Below are 17,465 nucleotides of genomic sequence, written 5' to 3'. Positions count from 1 at the left end.
GCCTTTAATACACGGGCTTTTGAGGCACATTCCACATCCAAACTGTAGCAGTAACTTATTTGGAAACAGGTCTTGCAGATGAACCAGGATAAGGTGAGGTCCATGTGGATCAAGGTGGGCCTGCCCTTATCAACAGGCAGGAAGCCAGACCCCCCCCCCACCACCCATTCCAGTCTGAAGAAGGGCGGGGCTGTGAAGCGGGAGTTGTCTTTGGCCTCACACTGTACCTGGAGCCAAGAATTTGAGATATTTCCCCTGAATGTCCTCTTAGGTCAAATGTCTTCAACTATTTCTTTTACTGATGATCCTCAAAGACTTCTTCACCCTCGCTCCTTCCCCTGGGTCTCTTAGGAAACTCTTGGTGCCCTGAAGGACAGCACCTGTCACCAAACCCAACACTCCAGGTAGGTCGGAAAAGCCCAGGAGTACAGCCGGGTGGCCCCCTCCTCTTCTCTGGACCTCATGCTTCTGTTAATGGGATCTATCATTATCATTGTCCCAGTTTCCTGAGAGCTTTCCACAAATTATCTTACCTCCCCTAAGCTGTTTTTGTGGAGGGTGGTGTTTCGCCCTAAATTCACATTTATCCCTGTTGAATTTAGTTGTTAGCTGGCCGAGGGCATTGATAGGGAGAAAATTAACGATTGATGCAAGAAGTAGGAGGGAAAGCCATTTCCAATCCACTGCGCAGTCGCCGAGTTACCTACTGGTACTGAGGGTGGTTAATTTTGAGACCCCAAGACTGGCCACACTGCGGGCAAACCGAGATGCCCAGAGGTTGCGGCTTGTGTTCCCAGAGACGGTGGCCCTCGGGAGAAGACGTCCTTAGTTCCGGGCCCCAGGCAAGTTCTATGCCTCATCTACAAAGCCCAGGAGGGGGCCAGAGGGGCTGCACCTGCTCTGAGGTCCTGCGAGTGCTCTGTGCAGAGGAGGCACAGAGGGTGCGCGGGGTGCGTGCTTCCTTCCCGCCACGTCCCCGTGAGCCACTTCTGGTAAGGGCCTAGGAAATGTGAGAAGGAGGTTTCCCAGGTTGTCCGGTGATTCCTTCTGGGTGACGGTCAAGGAGTGACCTCCCCCTCTCTTCACGTTCTTCTGTGCTTTCTAAATTCTCCAAATGTCTTGCAAATGAACCAGCAAGGCTCATTCAGAGAAAGAAACCGGATTCTTTAGTTCTAAGTGAAAAGGTGCGGGTGGGTCTGAGCCGCTGACCACAGGTGCCCTGGGCCACAGAAGCTGGTGAGTGAGGTGGAGCTGGTGGTGGGAGGGTGTGGGGGCTGCCGGAGAGCCTCTGAGTGAGGCTCCTTGTCCCCTCTCCCTCCGTGACCTCTCCGAAGGTCATGGGAGGGTGACCAACCCCAAGGACTCAAAGGTGACCAACCCCAAGGACTCAAAGCACTTTCAGTACTAAAATTAGGGTGCGTTATGGCCCCAAGAGCCATTTAAGGGGTCATGACGTCTGACGTGAGCCTCCGTAATGAGGACCTCCAGAGTCCGTGGTGATTAAGGGGACCTTGGAGGGGGAATGCCAGCCGCAACTGTGGGAATGGTGATCATTCATGTGACCTCTGTCACCTGAAAAGCGTTTCCAGAAGCATTCCCTCACCTGAGGGCTACTAACACCAACAGCAGGGGACGAGGCGCATGCAACCTCGGGTGGCTCATCCAGCTCGCTACCCCAGCAGCCGGCTTTGCGCAGGTGTCACCTGTGCCGACTGCAGTTCAGCTGCACCAATTATTTTTTGCTTTTTGCTGTTTGCTCCCGGCACTGGGTAGGTGCCCCAGGCAGAGCTGCTCTGTAGGTCCCTGCACCTGGAAGGGGTGGGGTGAATACCCACCCATGACCTTGAGCAGCGGAGGGCAGGTCGGGAGCTGGTGGATTGATGTCCTCAAACTCCGTCCCCTGGGTGGACAGTTCTGAGGTCCACTCTACGCTGCTCTGGGGTTGGGGCTGGGGGAGGTGTCCCAGCAGGAGCAGGTGATGATCAGCTCAGGACACTCCCGCCAGCATGTCCCCTCCCCCATGCCTGGTCCCCAGGACAGCTACCTGAGATACACCACCTGCGTGCACGCCCAGGGCTCAGGCTAAGATGAAAGCTAATGCGCTGAGGCAGATCTGACGCATCGGCCCCTTCATCTCTATGGTAATTTTCCTTTGAAGACGGAGGAAGGAGGCTTAGAGATGGGAACAGACCTGCTTTCCCAGGCCTCACCGCAGAGGCCATCAGCATCTACTCTGTGCTGGACCTCGGTCTTTTTAATCCCATTTGCTGAAGAGCAGGAGGCCCAGGGGCTGCAGCCCCTGCATGTAGCTTCCTGACCCCTGTCCAGTCCGCCCTGCCCCGTGCTGTCTCTCCAAGCAGAAGGGGCTCCATGGGTAGCGTGGGTCTTGCTCCCCAGGACAGACCAGGAACTGAAACCAGAGAGCAAGCCAGGTGCCGAGTAAGCGTCACGGAATTGGCCGGCTGAGGCACGGCCAGAGAACAGAGCTACTCTGCACCACTTCAGGTGGCGATGTGGACGGGGGCAGGAGAAGGGCTCTGAGGGTTTTCAGTTGTGGACTCTTGTCCTGAAACTGAGGCTGGTCAGAACCGAGGTGGAGGTGAGGTGTGAGGCCCCTCTCTGGGGACAGACACCCCTCCAGGGGCTGCTTGGATTACCATCTCCCTCATCCTAGGCAACCTGAGGAGAGGAATGACAAAGAGCTCAGGATGTCACCACAAAGAAGTGGAGTCTGAGCTGATGGAGATTCTAATTACTCAAATTTAATCCTTACCCAAGTGCGTATGTATCAAAACATTACACCGTGTCCCAGAAATATGTGCTATTGCACGTCAATTAAAAATAGAGAAATTTAATATGAAAACAAATCAGAACAAGAGCAGAACTCAGATGTGGCCTGGTGGCCAGGAAGGGACAGGGCTCAGGCTGAGAACAAGGTGAGGGAAAGAACCATACCGGGCCAGCATTTAGCCAGCTTCGTTGAATCACCTTGCGAACCGTAAAATCTTGGCTTGGACTTTGTAATAATTTAGAGTGTCCGCCTCCTAACTGCCCACACAGAGAGTTTTCAGGGCTGGACACTGAAACAGAGTGATGCCATGTGGATCAAGGGCCCAAATGGAGCAAGTCCTTGTCAGACAGGGGGATCCCTGTCCTCCGCCGCTCACTCGCCAGCTTGGCCTCTACCTCATCTTCCTATTCCCCAGGGGAGAGCCTAGCAGGACCGGAGGTCACACATTTCCAAAAGATTCGGACCAATCCCAAAGTGACCTAGGCCAGGGTGGAAGTGGTGTGGCCAACATCATGCTGACAATGACCTGGAACCTCACTGAAAATGAGAAGGTGGCCGATGGTGGGGAGATGGAGGAGGAGTGCCTGTTCACGGTGAGAACAGCAGCAAGCGTTTACTGAGCACCTACTGTGTGTCGGGCACGATTATAAGCACCTGGCATCTGTGAGCTCAAGCTTCATACTAACCCCAGGTGGACAGGATTCCTAACACCCTAGAAGGGATTCTGCCCCGGCCCCCCCTGGCCCCGGAGTCGGTGTTGGAGCATGGTGGGCAGTGTGGGTCCTCAACACTGCACCATTAGACTTTGGAACTGGTGCTTTAGGCTGGAGGAATCCCACGCCGGAAGGTGGGGTTCAAGCAGGAGGGGCTGCAATGTGGGGCCCCCTCCAGTCAGGATGTGTGCAGAGGAGGTGCACGGTGGAGGGTCTCCCAAAGGAGACGGGGGACAAGGGTCGTAAGCCACAGGTGGCCTGGCAGGGCTGGGAGAGGTCATGGGGGAAGGAGAGCAGAAGGTGCTGGGTGGGGGTGGGGGTCCTGCACAGGGGCCTGGAGATGGGACTCCATGGTGTCGTCCCCTCTGCAGGGGTGCTGTGGTCTGAAGATCTGTCCTCTCCAAACCCCTGTGCTGAAATCCTAACCCCAATGTGGTGACATTAGGAGACGCGTGTCTTCGGAAAGTGATAAATCATAAGGACAGAACCCTCAGGGGTGGAATTAGTGTCCTTCTAGAAAGAGATCCCGGAGACCTCGTTGGCCACCTGAGGACAGTGAGACGTGCTGCTGTGAACCAGGGAACAGGCCCTCACGGGACCCTGAACCTGCGGTGTCTCATATCGCACTCTCCAGCCTCCGGAACTGCGAGAAATAAACCCCTGTGGTATTACAGGTCACCAGGTTGTGACATGTTGCTACAGCAGCCCCAAAAGACTGAGACGGGTGGTCGGAGGTTGGAAGGCCCTGGGGTGCCCCTCGGGAAGGGCGTCGTGGGGGGCATGGCCAGCAGTGTCAAACGCCCAGGGCCAGGGCAGCGGTGCCTTCAGTGAGGGACAGCCTGGCTCCCCGTAGGCCTCCTAGGCCTCAGTGACAAAGGAGACAGAGACCAGGCAGTCAACCATCAGAACGCACTGCCTCACGGTCCCACAGGCTGGAGGTCAGGTTCAAAGTGTCCCCTCCTTCTGCGGGAGAACCTGTACCCTGGTTCCCCAGCCTCTAGACTCCTAGAAGCCCCTCCCAGCTTCTGGTGTCTGCTGCCATTCCTTGCCACCGCCACCGCTGCTTTCTCTGTGCTTGGGGCTCAGTGCGTGTGCGTATCTGTACCCAAATTCCCCATTTCATGAGGTCACACTAGACGAGGACCACCCTGATGCCCTCATTTTAATTCGATGACCTCTGTAAAGACCCTGTTCCCAAATAAGGTCCCATTGGGAGGTTCAGCATAAGGTTTTTGGAGGTGGGCGAGAGCAGAGCTAACCCCTAACACAGGGTTAGGAACAGTCAGGCATGCAGGCAAACCCTAGGCGCCACCCATCTCTCGCGCCCTGGGCTCTGCCCCGCCCCGCCCCCTGCTCCCCACAACCCCCCCGGCATAGGTCCTCCTCACAACCCCTCCACTGCCAGCCCCATCTCCAAAGAACCCTCCTAATAACTGTGATTTCCCAATTGGCACACTCCGGTCTCCCGCCGGCTGGACTCTCTCCAGCTACGCGAGGCGGGCTGTTGGGAGACTTTCCCACAGGCTCCTGCAGAGAAACTCCAGGCTTGGAGAGACAGCGTGGGCCGGCCGCCCGCGCGTCTCAGGGGAGCCCTAGCCTTGGGGCCGATCAGTGACTCTCCTCGAGACCCTGTGGAGCCACTATGGCCTTTGGTTCCTTCATCCAGTTCATATCTATTAGCACCTGTTTTGTGCTGGCTCCAGGGCCTCAGAGGTGTAGCAGAATATAAACTCACGAGACTTCTCTCCTCTTTTGATGGGGCACAGGGTTACAAGGTGTTTCCGTTTCCCTGTAGTTACATGTGGCAGTGTGGCATGTGACCTCATTGTGCAATGAGATACGAGCCGCAGTGACATGTGTCATTTCTGGGACAGGCTCTGGAGCAGCAAGTGTAGCCTTCTATCTCCCCTCCCTCCCCCACCAGCTCCGGGGAAGGGTGGAGCCACAAGATGGAAGGGGCCTGGGTCCCAGAGTCCCACTGTGGAGGATGGCTGCTTTGGACTATTACTGTGACAAGACAGTGACCACGATGCTGAAGGCATTTCATATCCCTCCATGTTTCTGTGACATCGCTAACACGTCCTCTCCATGGCCAAATACTTGGGATCCGGAGCCCGGACATCTCTTTGGACACATGGTGACTCTGGTACCCGTGGGAAGTCTCACACGTGTTCTTCCTCTTTGACACCTTAGCTTAGTGTCCTTGAGGTGCCCACCTTGCACACTCTATGATCTCGGGGGTTCCTTTTATCATAGACGTGGTTCATCCGTTCACCTGGGCCCATTATTTCCTTTAGTTCAGGGTTCCTGCCTCCAAGCTAGGCCCTCTGGGAGCCCAAAGACTCGGATCCTGCCTGGGAGAACGTGAACCCTAGATGGGAGGAGAGTGGACATCTGACCAAAAGAGCCACAAGGGGGAGAGCAGGTCTGTGGGGTTCCAAAGCAAAAGTGGTAAGTGGCGGTGCTTGGGAGAGCTCCTAGGGCCACAGAGTGGGCAGTACTGGACAGATGGCCGCCAGGTAGAGAAGAGGCCTGGGGCTGCAGTCCAGGAGGCCTGGGTTTCCTGAGGGGACTGGATGAATGCCATCTGCTCCCAGGTTCTACTGGAGATGATCTGGTGAGACTGGCGCCAGAGACTGACCGGTCCCACGAGAGCCTGCTGATCTCTGCGTGGTCACGCCTCCACCCGGATCACGCAGGGGGCACTAGCTCCTGGGGGCTCTGGATGTCCCGGGTGCATTCCCAGCCTGTCTGGGTGTCATTTGGCCCATGAGGGTTTGAGCCCCACCCCAGGACCCCTTGGGCGTCCTCCTTAGTCCCAGAGGAGCCCAGCTGCCTGGGAGACGGTGGCAGCGCCCGCCCGACTAACAAGCCCTCCCTTCATGGCTTTCCTCACATTGGAGCCCCTTGTAAGGAGGGACACATTCAACTCTGGCTCCCCATTGGCAGCTTCCTGCAGCTGCCAGAGGCCCTGGGCAGCCCCAGTGCCCACTGCTGCCAGGAGCGGGGGTGGGGAGGGGACCTGCCGGTTCCCTGGACTCAGCCAGCCCTGCCTTGCCCTTGCTGAGAGCCACAAGGAGAGCCATGAGGAGCCTTAGACCTGAAATGGCAGTTTCAGATGCAACAGAAAAGCCCCTACAGCAGCTCAGCCCCAGGAAGAAGGCACTTGCCATGGCTTGGATGTGGTTTGTCGCCCACAGGATCATGTGCTGGTCCCCAGGGTGGGGCTGATGTTAAGAGGTGATGGGCCCTTTAAGAGGTGGGGCCTAGTGGGAGATCCTTGGATGACTGGGGGCGTGCCCTCGATTGAAATTAACATAGTTTTCATGGAACCCTTGCAACTCTCTGGCTTCCTGTCTCACCAGGTTTTCTCCCTTATACATCTGCTCCTGCCATGATGCCAACCTTGATAATGTGATGTCGTCAAGAGGGTCCTTGCTAGAGTTGGCATTATGCTGTTTGAACTTTGACCCTCCGAAACTGTGAGCTAAGTAAGCCTCTCTTCTTTATAAAGTAACTCAGCCTCAGGTACTTTGTTATAGCAGTGGAAATTGACTAAGAAACACCTGTTTTAATGGGGCTAGACTGTTATGACGTCAGCTAGGAGACACGGTATTCCTGGAACTCAGCCCCTTCCCTCAGGAAATGGGGTTCTTGGAAAGACTCTCTGCCTCCAAATTCTGTCTCTACAAACCTGGAAGCTGGTGATCAAATTTAGTTTGGTAAACTCAGGCATCTCTCAAGGTCCTGGACTCTAAAGATCTTACGATGTAGACAGGTGGGCAGTGATTCCGAGGAGGACCAGGTAGGGGAAGGGGTGGGCCCTCTGCCTGATACTAAGTCCATCCTGAGGCTCTGCAGTTCCTCTGGAGGTGCCCATGGAGAACCTGAGAATGAGTCCCTCCCACAGATCCACCCTCCCCGCCCAGCAGCATTACATGACCGTGCCCCTAGCCACACAGGCGCTGACCTCTGGCCCAGGCTGCACCAACTAGACTGCTCCTGTAGGAATTTGGACTTTGGATTAGAGACAGAGGGGACCCAGGGACCCAAGGATGTTGGGTGGGTCACAAAAGGGACATTCTCGAGTAGCCCAGGAGGTCAGCTCTGGAGGTCTGGCTCTTCCCTTCCCCAGTCTTGGCTCTTAAATGTCTCCCTTCCTTTGGGACCCCTCCACGTCCTTCCAATGAAGTCCTCAAGCTAGTTTCTGAGCTTGTCACCCAGAGACCTCTAAACCTCCAACCAGCGACACCTTCCAGGCTGGAGGAAGGAGGTCCCAGCCGGTTCTTGTGGGTCAGAAGCCCGGGTTCTGCTTCATTCCCCAGGGACCTCAGAACTCGGGGGGGAGGAAGGACGCTGCATCAGGGGACAGGAATGCCGAACAGCAGCCCCCATTCCCCCACGGAGAAGCTGTGTGACCTGTCTTCTGGTCACCCGAGGGGCTGGGGGACAGTCACTGGGCCAGCCAGCTGCACCTCCGCGTCTTCATCTCTTTAGAGGATACCACGGACCTCAGAGAGTTGCCATAAGGAAGCAGAAATGTTTTCTCTTCCATCCTAATAAAAAAAGCCTTTCTGCCCGTCAGTGAAGCAAGCCCGCGGCAGTTCCTCTGCCTCAGAGCTGCCCTTTCAGGACCTGCCCACCTGTTGTGAGAGCCCTGTAGATGGCTCCCAGGCCCAAGCCCCCGCTCAGGCCGTTGGGCCCTTATCTCTGACCTCACGCCTGCTGCGGCCTCCTCCAAGGATTCTGGGATCTTCCAGGCCTCCTGCCGAGATTCCTAATTGCACGGAGGCAGGGAGATTTCCCCAGCCAATCTCTTGTGTTCTCCCCCAACGCAAGGAAATGGGTGTTCAGTTATTGTCTCTGTGAGTCTCCACTTGTGTCTGCTGGATAACTGCTGCTTGGATGAAACCTCAGTATGGAGGGTTTTTTTTTTTTCTCCTACCTTTCTTTTAATGAGGAACAAATATGGAGCTCTGAGGGGGCCAAACGGCTCTCCGCAGATTTCAGGCTTTTCCGTCGGTCTGCCTCTGCAGATCTCTGGAAAGTTACGCTCCAATAACCCGAGAGTTTTAATTGAAGGGCTGGGTGGGGGGAGGGAGAATCGTATTGGAGAGTCATAAACCTCTGGAAGGAACCCCCGGGACCATCCCCTTCGTCCCTGTTCACTCCACACACTGAACACCTGAGGCCTAGCAGAGGTGAGGAGCTATTTCCATGGTGACAGGCCCAGCCTTGGAATGGGGGTCTCTGGGCTCTGAGTTCAGTGCCTTTTAAACCCACTGCTCCCTGCTCTAGTGCAGAGGTTCTCAACCAGGGTGAGCTCACCTTCCAGCTGCTCCTGGCAGAGGCCAGAGATTCTGCTCAACAGCCTACAATGCACAGGACAGCCCCACTGCACTCCCCAGCAAAGAATGGGGAGAAGGCAGCAAATGGCCCGCAGAGAGCTAATCCTCCTTTCCAAGTCCAGGGCAGACATTACTAATCAATCACAGTACTCTCCTCCCCTGATCAGTCCAGATACTTTTCAACACAGCACTCCGCCCAGGGACTCCTAGTCCAGACGATACCTACTGCTCCTCCCACGGCTGGGTAGTGTAAAGTGGTAGGCTCGGAAATTATTGTGTCAGGGTTTGAGTCTTGGCTCTGTAGTTGCCTACTAGCTGTGTGATTTGGGGTCCTACTTAACCTTGCTGTGCCTCATTTCCCCTCATCTCTGAAGTAGAGTTTATAAATGGTGTAATCTCAGAAGGCTGTTTGGGGGAAAACAAAGAAGTCTTCAGAGGTCACTGTGCCTGGTGGTCAGTGCATCACGCTGCTGGCTGCTATAACAATCAGTCTGCTCTGATGGTGACAAAGAAGTAGTCAGTCCCCCTGTCAGAGGGAAGCAGGCCAGGCTTATCCCTTGATTGGGACTCACACATGACTCCTCCTTGTCCTCACGTGCCCATGAGATGATTTTCAAAATGAGCAAAGTTTCCCTGACTCTTAGAAGGACCAGCAAAGTGACCCTGTTTTCCCCTTAGCCCTATTACTAATGGATAATAAAAGCTGGCTTCAATTGAGCACTAAACTCCCTTCAAAGCCCTGTGCTAAGCTCTTTCTGTTTTCTCACTTAAGCCTCAAAAATAACTTATGAAGTAGAAGCTCCTAAAACCCTCTTAAACATATGAGGAAGTCAAGGCTCAAAGAAGGCAAATAACTTGCCCAAGGTAGCACAGCCCCAAGAAGCCAAGCCAGGATTCGCGAGAACTGAGCTCTCGACCCTGTGCTGCCCTGCCTCTCTGTTCCATTGGAGAGCTGGAAAAGAAAGAGAGTGTGAGAGTCAGCTTTCTGTTGCTGTAACAAAATACCTGAGATAAACAACCAAAAATGAGGAGAGGTTTATTTTGGCTCATGGTTTCAGACAACGATTGGCTCACTTACTTTTGGGCCTACAGTGAGGCAGATCATGTCAGGGAGAGCATGTGGCAGAGAAGACTGTTCACCTCCTAGAGGTAGGGAGGCAGAAAGAGACAGAGACAGACAGAGAAAGAGTGGGCAAGCAGGGGAAGGGGCCATGGAGGAAACATACCTGTGGAGGGCCTGTCCTCAATGACCTACTTTCTTTAACTAGGCCCCACTTCCCGATGTTCCCACCCCCTTCCAAGAGCCCATTAAGCTATAAATCTATAATGAATCAATCCGCCGATGAGGCCAGACAGAGACCAATCACTTCTGAAAGCCTCCATCTCTGAACACCATTGCGGCGGGGACCAAGTCTTCAACAAATGAGCTTTCGGTGGACATTTCAGATCCAAATGAGACCAGGGAGGAAAGAGGGGAGGCAGAGGAGGTCGGTGTCTGGGAGGCACACACCTGCCAGGTCACTGGCACTTTCTGGCAGTTGGACAGGGCTGAGGAACACACATCTGCTCCCCAAGTCCCCCAAGGGCTGGGGGCAGCCCTTCTGGTGCAGCCAGATTCCAAAGCCAGACCCAGTTATTAAGACCCTGCGCTCCCTCCTGCACCTGAGGACCAGAGCGGCAGGTGGTGATTCCCCGTCACCTGCAGAACCCTGGTGCTTCTAGGTCCCCTGGTGAGGAGCCACCAGACCCCAGGCTTGGACAAGGCCTCAGTGTGCCTGGGCTGCTCAGTCACACCTGATGTTTACATCCTTTGCCCCAGTCCCCCACGCACCCGATGTCCTGCCTGTGCCCAGTCCACTGGAGGCTTTCCAGGAAAAGTGTCACTATTTTTGGATTTTGTTCATTCTCTGCAGAGCCAGAGAGAAATGTCCACTTCACAGCGCCCGCGAGGGCCCCTGGAGCTCGGAAGAGCAGCAGCCTGTCCAGGGATCCTGTCCAACCCTGCTTTAGTCAACACCTGCCCACCCAAAGCCTCCCATGTGCCAGGCACCAGGCTAGGCGCTGGGCCGCGGTGGTGAAGGCACCAGGCATCTGGGCAGCCTGTCATCAGGTCAGGGAGACCACCCGGGGGATGGACGCTTGAGCTGAGCCTGAAGGAGGAGACTCAGCAGGGGAAGATGGATGGACGACCCAGACACAGCAAAGCACTGTCGAGGCCCAAAGGGAAGAGGCTGGCGCCTCTGAGGAGCTCCAAAGAGGAGACGGTTGGCAAGGCGTGGAGGCCTGGGGGGGGCCACACGGAGCCAAGGAAGGCAGCAGATCAGTAATGTGACAGGCTCAGACTTGCTTGTGCTCCAGGGTGGGCGACAGAGTGGATGTAGGCAGGCGAGTTAGAACCTGGGTTCTGGGACAGGGTCTCACTCAAGGTCACCTGCTGACTCGCTGCAGAGAGGCTAATGTGTCCTTCTAACACTGTCCATCTTCAGACTAACCACCCACTGCCCCCTGGAAAGCAGTCCTGGCTTAGGGATGCTAGTCCCCTCCCAGAGTGGCCTTCCCTGGACCACTCTTCACTTCCCCCATACCCTTCCCACCCCAGGACACCCGCTGATGGATTCCAGAGCAGGTGCCCTGTACCCTTGGCCCTTCTTGGGGACTCTTTAGTTCCTAGGCTGGACGCCCTGGGCCTGGGTTTCCTCCAGGGGGTCTGGAGCTGAGCTTTGGGGCTTTTGCTGCTTGAAAAAGAAAACAGTAAATAAAAGGCAAAGGCTGCTCCTTCCCCCCACCAGCGCGGCAGGGCCCGGTGAGCAGGCAGGCTCTGGGGTGCGGGGAGGCGGAGAGGACCGGCTGGCTGGGAGCCAGACGTGGAGCAACCCCCGGGAACGAGCGGAGCAGTTGTCATTGTGAGTTAAGCAGGCCGTTTATGGGGAGGATAAAAGTTAATGAGAAGCTGTACTCCAGCTCCCCACCATTGAGCAAGAGAAACCCTGGCAAACAAACCTCACAAAGACAGAGCAAGAGGCGGATCTGGTGGCAGAGGGAGAGCCTGCAAAAGGTGCAAGAGGCACTGGGCAGCCACACTGGTCCCCTGACTAGGGAGGCGGCACCAATTTCTCCAGGCGTCTTCTTAATCTGTTACCCACTGTCCCCTTCCCAGAGTCACTGAGAGTCCTTTGGGGAGGCAGGCGTTGGCTCTCTTGCTAATTCATCTAAATAAAGCCCTATTCCTGGGAGGCCACCCAGCTGCAACCTGGAGCCTCGTTGACTATGCATTATTTTTGTTTTGGTACCGGGGATTGATCCCAGGGGCACTTAACCACTGTGCCACATCCCCTGACCTTTAAATTTTTTTTATTATGAGACAAGGTCTTGGTAAGTTGCTTATGCCTCGCTAAGTTGCTGAGGCTGGCTTTGAACTTGGGATCCTCCTGCCTCAACTTCCAGAGTTGCTGTGTACCAACGCGCCCAGCTTGGCCTCGTGTATCTTAATCGTTGACAGTGGTGGCCCTGGTTTCGGTTGGATGTCTGAGCTGGGGAAGGGACATGGGACGAAGTCTGTGGGGGTCAGGGACTGCTTCTGTGCTAACTCTTCATTACCGGCACCGCCACAGAATAACAGCAGCTAACACTTACTCATTGTTGTATGTGCATTGTGCGGATTCCTTTGGTCCTCCTGACAACCCTCTCATGTTACTGATGAAGAAACTGAGCCCCAAGAGGTTCAGTGACTTGCCCCGGTAGTAGTGCAGAGCTGGACCCAGGACACAAGCTGTCATCTTGGGAATCCGAGTGTTTATACCACTCTGTTGTACCACCTCGAGACAAATGTGCACACATACATATGGGTGCCAGTTGGCAAATGAAGGGCTCATGGAGGCCCAACCCATAAGATGGAAGGTTCTGGAAGGTCCCTCAGGAGTGCGTCCCCTTCACCAGGCCATCCACCTGTCTCCTGGGAAACGTGCCTGGAAGGACTCAGTGGGAAAGGCAGAGGTGGGGTGAAAGAGAAGGACATCTAGGGACCCAGAATGTGGCATGGGATGGGCAGCCCAGGGGTATACCTGCTATCCTAGACCTGGCGCAGGGTCTGCACACACCTGCTGGCAAGGAGCTGCCTGCCCAGGGTGGGGTACCCACAGGTCAGTGGATGACCCCCTGAAGAATGGGGAATTGGCTTCCAGCCAGCACTGTCTACCAGCTGGTTCTGATCTGAGGTTTGGGAGATTGGGCAAGACATCCGAACCCTCATCGTAAAGACCTCTGCCTCAGCTCCTTAGGGTCCAAATCTGCCATGGCTGGATGTCTCCCCCAGAGCCTAGTGAATGTCTAAGGGACGGATACTCCAATTCCTCTGATCTAACCACCCAACACCCCTGACCTTTTCAGTTCTCCCATGTAGCTACATCCTTGGCGCCCAAGGCCTTGCTCTCTACAGGCTCCTAGGCTCTTCCTCACTGGTCCTCCGTCTTTCACAGTCTCCTCCTCAGGGGCAGGCGACGTTCCTCCTCGGCCCTCACTGCCCATCCTCATTCCCCGGCTGGTGACCTCTGCATCCTCCTGGTTTTGAACACTCTCTTTGAACAGACTCCCCGGTCCATGGGTTCCTCCCAGGTGCCCAGGGAACACCTCCACCTGGATGCGGGATGGCAGACTAAGCCACCACCCTGCCCTCATTGTCTCACTGACCCCTTGAGGGGGTCCTCCCTGGAGGGTCTCCTGACCGTCCCTCTTCTTCATCCTCCTGTGGAGTTCATGGGTCAGCCGCTCTTGCAATCTGACGGTCCTCTGATCCACCCCTCCTCTCCATCCTCAGTACCTGCTCTTCATTTGCATAACTTTCAACCAGCATCCTTGTTACTGCCTCCCTCAAAACCTTCCAGGGTGATCTGGTGACACGGGACCCTGGCCACTGTGTGTCCATGGCTTTCCGTCTCCTGCAGCCCTTGTGAACTGCTTGCTCTGGGCCTGAGTCTCTGGCCCTGTCCTCGGACCACACTGAGCTCTGCCGGGCTCCTTATTCATATCAAGCTCTTCTAAGCTGTGCTCTGGTTTGGGCTGTTCCCTTGACCGGAGCTTGCCTCCTCCCTGTCCTCCTGTGAACTTTCAAAGCTCATCCGATCAGGTGCCACCCCTTTCCAAGAAACCTCCTGGGCCTGACCCCGCCTCCTTTGGCTTACAGCCTGTCCTTTGCGCCATGGATCTGCATGGAGATCTGACTCCACGGAGTCAACCAACTGAGGATCCAAAATATTCAGGGGAAAAAAAATCATCTGTCCTGCACCCGTACTGACTTTTGCTTGTTATTTCTCAGACAATACAGTGAAACAGCTATGTTCACAGATCGTGTTAAGCACTGTAAGTAATCTGGAGATGATTTGAAGTATACAAGGGGATATGTACAGGTTACATGAAGACGCTACACACTGTTTTAGACAAGGGAATCGGGCATCTTGGACTTTGGTATCCACAGGGGATCTTGAAGTCAGTCCCTAATGGATACCTAGGGACCACTGGACTCACAGTGCTCTCTGAACACCCATCACTGCAGCCTCATGCACTGTATTGGAACCATGTCCCCCTCCCTGATTCAGAGGGGATCTCTGACACTTATCTATCTTCAAATCTCTGCCTGATTCATGTGGTTGAACTGCACTGATGTTCCTTCTCTAAAGAGAACCTCTGTGGGGCGGGGGACATAGAGGGCACTGCACTCTCCTGATCTCCTTATAAAAGGTGAAAAAACATCTCCTCTGTACTTCCCTCCTCTTCCCTCCAGTGGGTGAAATATTCCAAGAAAGCCACCAGAATGCCCAGCTCGGAAGCTAAGGCCCCAGGCAGGCAGGACGTCAACACCTCTGTCCATCAAACACCAGTGGAATGAGTGGCTTGTCATTAGTCCTCTCGAGTCAACAAATCACTCCTGGAAGCCCGAGTTGATTGTAATATGATAAATACGAATGTTCTAGAGTTGAATAGCTGGACTGTGCCCTGAGGACCAGCGTGGCATCCAGAGTGACTAGATGTCAGACAAGGTCCCTTTTAACCAATTCTAAAACTAAAGTGAATTCACCACCCTGTCAACAGGCTGAACACATGGCCACATGAGCAAAACACAAGAGGAAAACACAGCGGCCTGCCTACATCCCATGTTCAACGCCATGCACACCGAACTCAATCCTTAATATTTTGATGATTCTGAAGAAAGGCTGGCTCATTGTGCCAGGCACGGTGGTGCTCGACTGTAATCCCAGCGGCTTGGGAGGTTGAGGTGGGAGGATGGCAAGTTCAAAGCCAACCCCAGCGATTTAGCAAGGCCCTAAGCAACTTAGGGAGACCCTGTCTCACAATAAATATAAAAAGGGCTGGGGACATGGTTCAGTGGTTAAGCATCCCTGGGTTCTGTCTCTGGTACCAAAAAAAAAAAAAAAAAAAAAAAAAAAAAGGCTGGTCCACTCTGAGAAGATGCTTCTCAGCATTCCCAGGGTCTCTGAGACCCCCACTGTGCCAGGTTCCACCCTGCCCTGGTTTGGGCTTCCCTTTTCCTGGGCTAGGGTGGAGAGGCAGGCTCTCAGGCACCGTGAGAAGCCGCCCTGTGTCAGCTTAATGGCTTAATTATTCATTAAGCCATTTTTCCTCTGGTTGGAATCTGGATCCAGACATGTGAACGGCGCATCTTGAGTTCTCTGGCAGAACCGCTCCCGGTCAGACAGAAGCCACAGTGCCCAGACCTCCAGCTTCAGGTGTCATCCGGAAAATGCGGCTTGTCGAGGTGCCATGACCCAGGTCAGCCGTACGAGTGCCATGGCCGGGAGCCAGAGCCATGTCCACCGAGGCCCAAACATTTTCCCCTGCTGACCCTGAGTCGTGGGCTTTACACCTTTAGACACCAGACTAAACTTGATTTGAAATTGGCCCTGGGGGAAATTAAAGAAAAAAAATAAAAAGGATGTTTGATGAAGTCTAATGTCCTTTGCAAGGCGGCTCTCTCCACCGGCATCCCAAGGCTGGGGCTTCTGCATAATCCAGGACAGGTGAATCCAGGGCCTCCCGCCCTCATGTTAACGCCAGGACTCCCCTGTCCTCGACCTAGCAACACCCCTCTGTCACCCTCTGTCTCCCACCAGCCTCCAAGAAGGTACAGAGGAGGAGCTGAGAGCCAACTTTGTACTAGCACAATGACAGGAAGTGCTATGCTTCTGAAGGGGTCCAGGAGATGGGGACTGCTCTTCCCATTTTTGCAGAAGAGGAAATGCAGGCTCCAGGAAGTAACAGAAAGAGCACGTGGAGACAGCCAGGCTCAGCACTCGATTAGACCTGGCCCCCAAGAGCATACTTGTTACATGACACCCAGTACATGTCCTCATGGTAGGCAGGGCAGGGCCACTCAGAGGTCAACCGGGCAGCCTGGCCGAGACCATTCTACGCTGGCCATGGCAGGTGCTTAACCCCCTGTGACTCAATTTCCTGTTCACAACAGCCAGGATCATTATGGGCCTGGAGGCCGAGGCTTAGGCCATGAGAGATCCTAACATACGCATGGGGCCTGCTGTGCCCTCGACAAAGTGTCCACCTCTAGAGAGGGGGACCTTGTCAATTTTAGCCCGACTGCGGAAATGCTTCTGCCCTGGAGTGGCGGGGGGCCAACTTGTCTCTGTGTGGGTGAGCTCGTAACCACTGTTGCTGGCTGGCACAGCAACAGTGAAGAGCTCCGTGGATGACTGTGGCCCCACAATCCCGGCCCCAGGGGGGATAGGGAGCTGCCTTCTGTCTCCAGATGCATGCTCATTGCTTGGGAAAAGAAGCTCGTGGGGTGTGGCCCACAGCAGCAGGAGCAGTGGAAGCATCTTCTGGCCCCAGAATGACACTGCCTGGGAGCCGGGCCCTGCCTGCCCAGCTCAGCCCTCACCTCCCACTGAGCCCCAGTTCGCAGGGCTGCTGCCAGCGCTCATTCATAAATGATGAAAAGCCTCTCAGTGAACGCCAGGCTCTGCGACGCGGCACCCACTGTGAACCTCGGGCCCCACGAACTGGAGCCAGGCGCTCCTTGAGTCCTGGGGGGTTGGGGTCCGTGAGCAGACTCACCCTGGGGCAGCCTGCTGGGGGCCACATGGGCCAGGGTGAGGTCCCACCCGGGTGGGTGGAGCAGGCTGGCTGCTGACCTGGGGGCTGTTGGGGAAAGGGTGGGCGCTCTCTGTGGGATATCCCTCCAAAACCTCAGGAGCAGCGAGGTTTGGAGGGCTCTGTCCTTGCTGGCAGGGATTAGCCACTAGGGTCTGAAAGGTCAGTCTGATGGGGGTGTTTCTGACAGTCTGGGAGACGGAGAATGGAGAAAGAAAAGGAAACGCATTCATGCTCCTTACTGTGGAGCCTGACCTGGCCTAGGGGTGGGGGGCTACAGGGCCAGCAGGCACTCCATCCAGGAAGGTCCCCGACTGCAGCCCTGGGGACTTGCCCTGCTTACGTCCAAAGCCACTGCCCCATCCCCACCTCCCTTGCTCAAGGGAGACACTGACACATGCGCGGAGGTGGCCATCCCCACTCTGGGGCCCGACAGCTCCTCTCCTCAAGGGCTTCCACAGAGAGCGAACCCGCCTTCCTGAGAGTCCTGTCTGG

The 17,465-nt window shown here is 55.3% G+C and overlaps 1 protein-coding gene across 1 annotated transcript in view; it reads right to left on the bottom strand.

The window, feature by feature from the left end:
• Positions 1–17,465, bottom strand: part of Cacng4 (calcium voltage-gated channel auxiliary subunit gamma 4) — a 53,934-nt gene that overhangs the window by 12,298 nt on the left and 24,171 nt on the right. The gene's annotated exons all lie outside the window — the stretch shown is intronic.

This window comes from Callospermophilus lateralis, chromosome 11 (assembly GCF_048772815.1).
Source record: "Callospermophilus lateralis isolate mCalLat2 chromosome 11, mCalLat2.hap1, whole genome shotgun sequence".
Classification (NCBI taxonomy): domain Eukaryota; kingdom Metazoa; phylum Chordata; class Mammalia; order Rodentia; family Sciuridae; genus Callospermophilus; species Callospermophilus lateralis.
The sequence above is the reverse complement of the archived record's forward strand: the minus strand, read 5'-3'. Positions and strand labels throughout refer to the sequence as shown.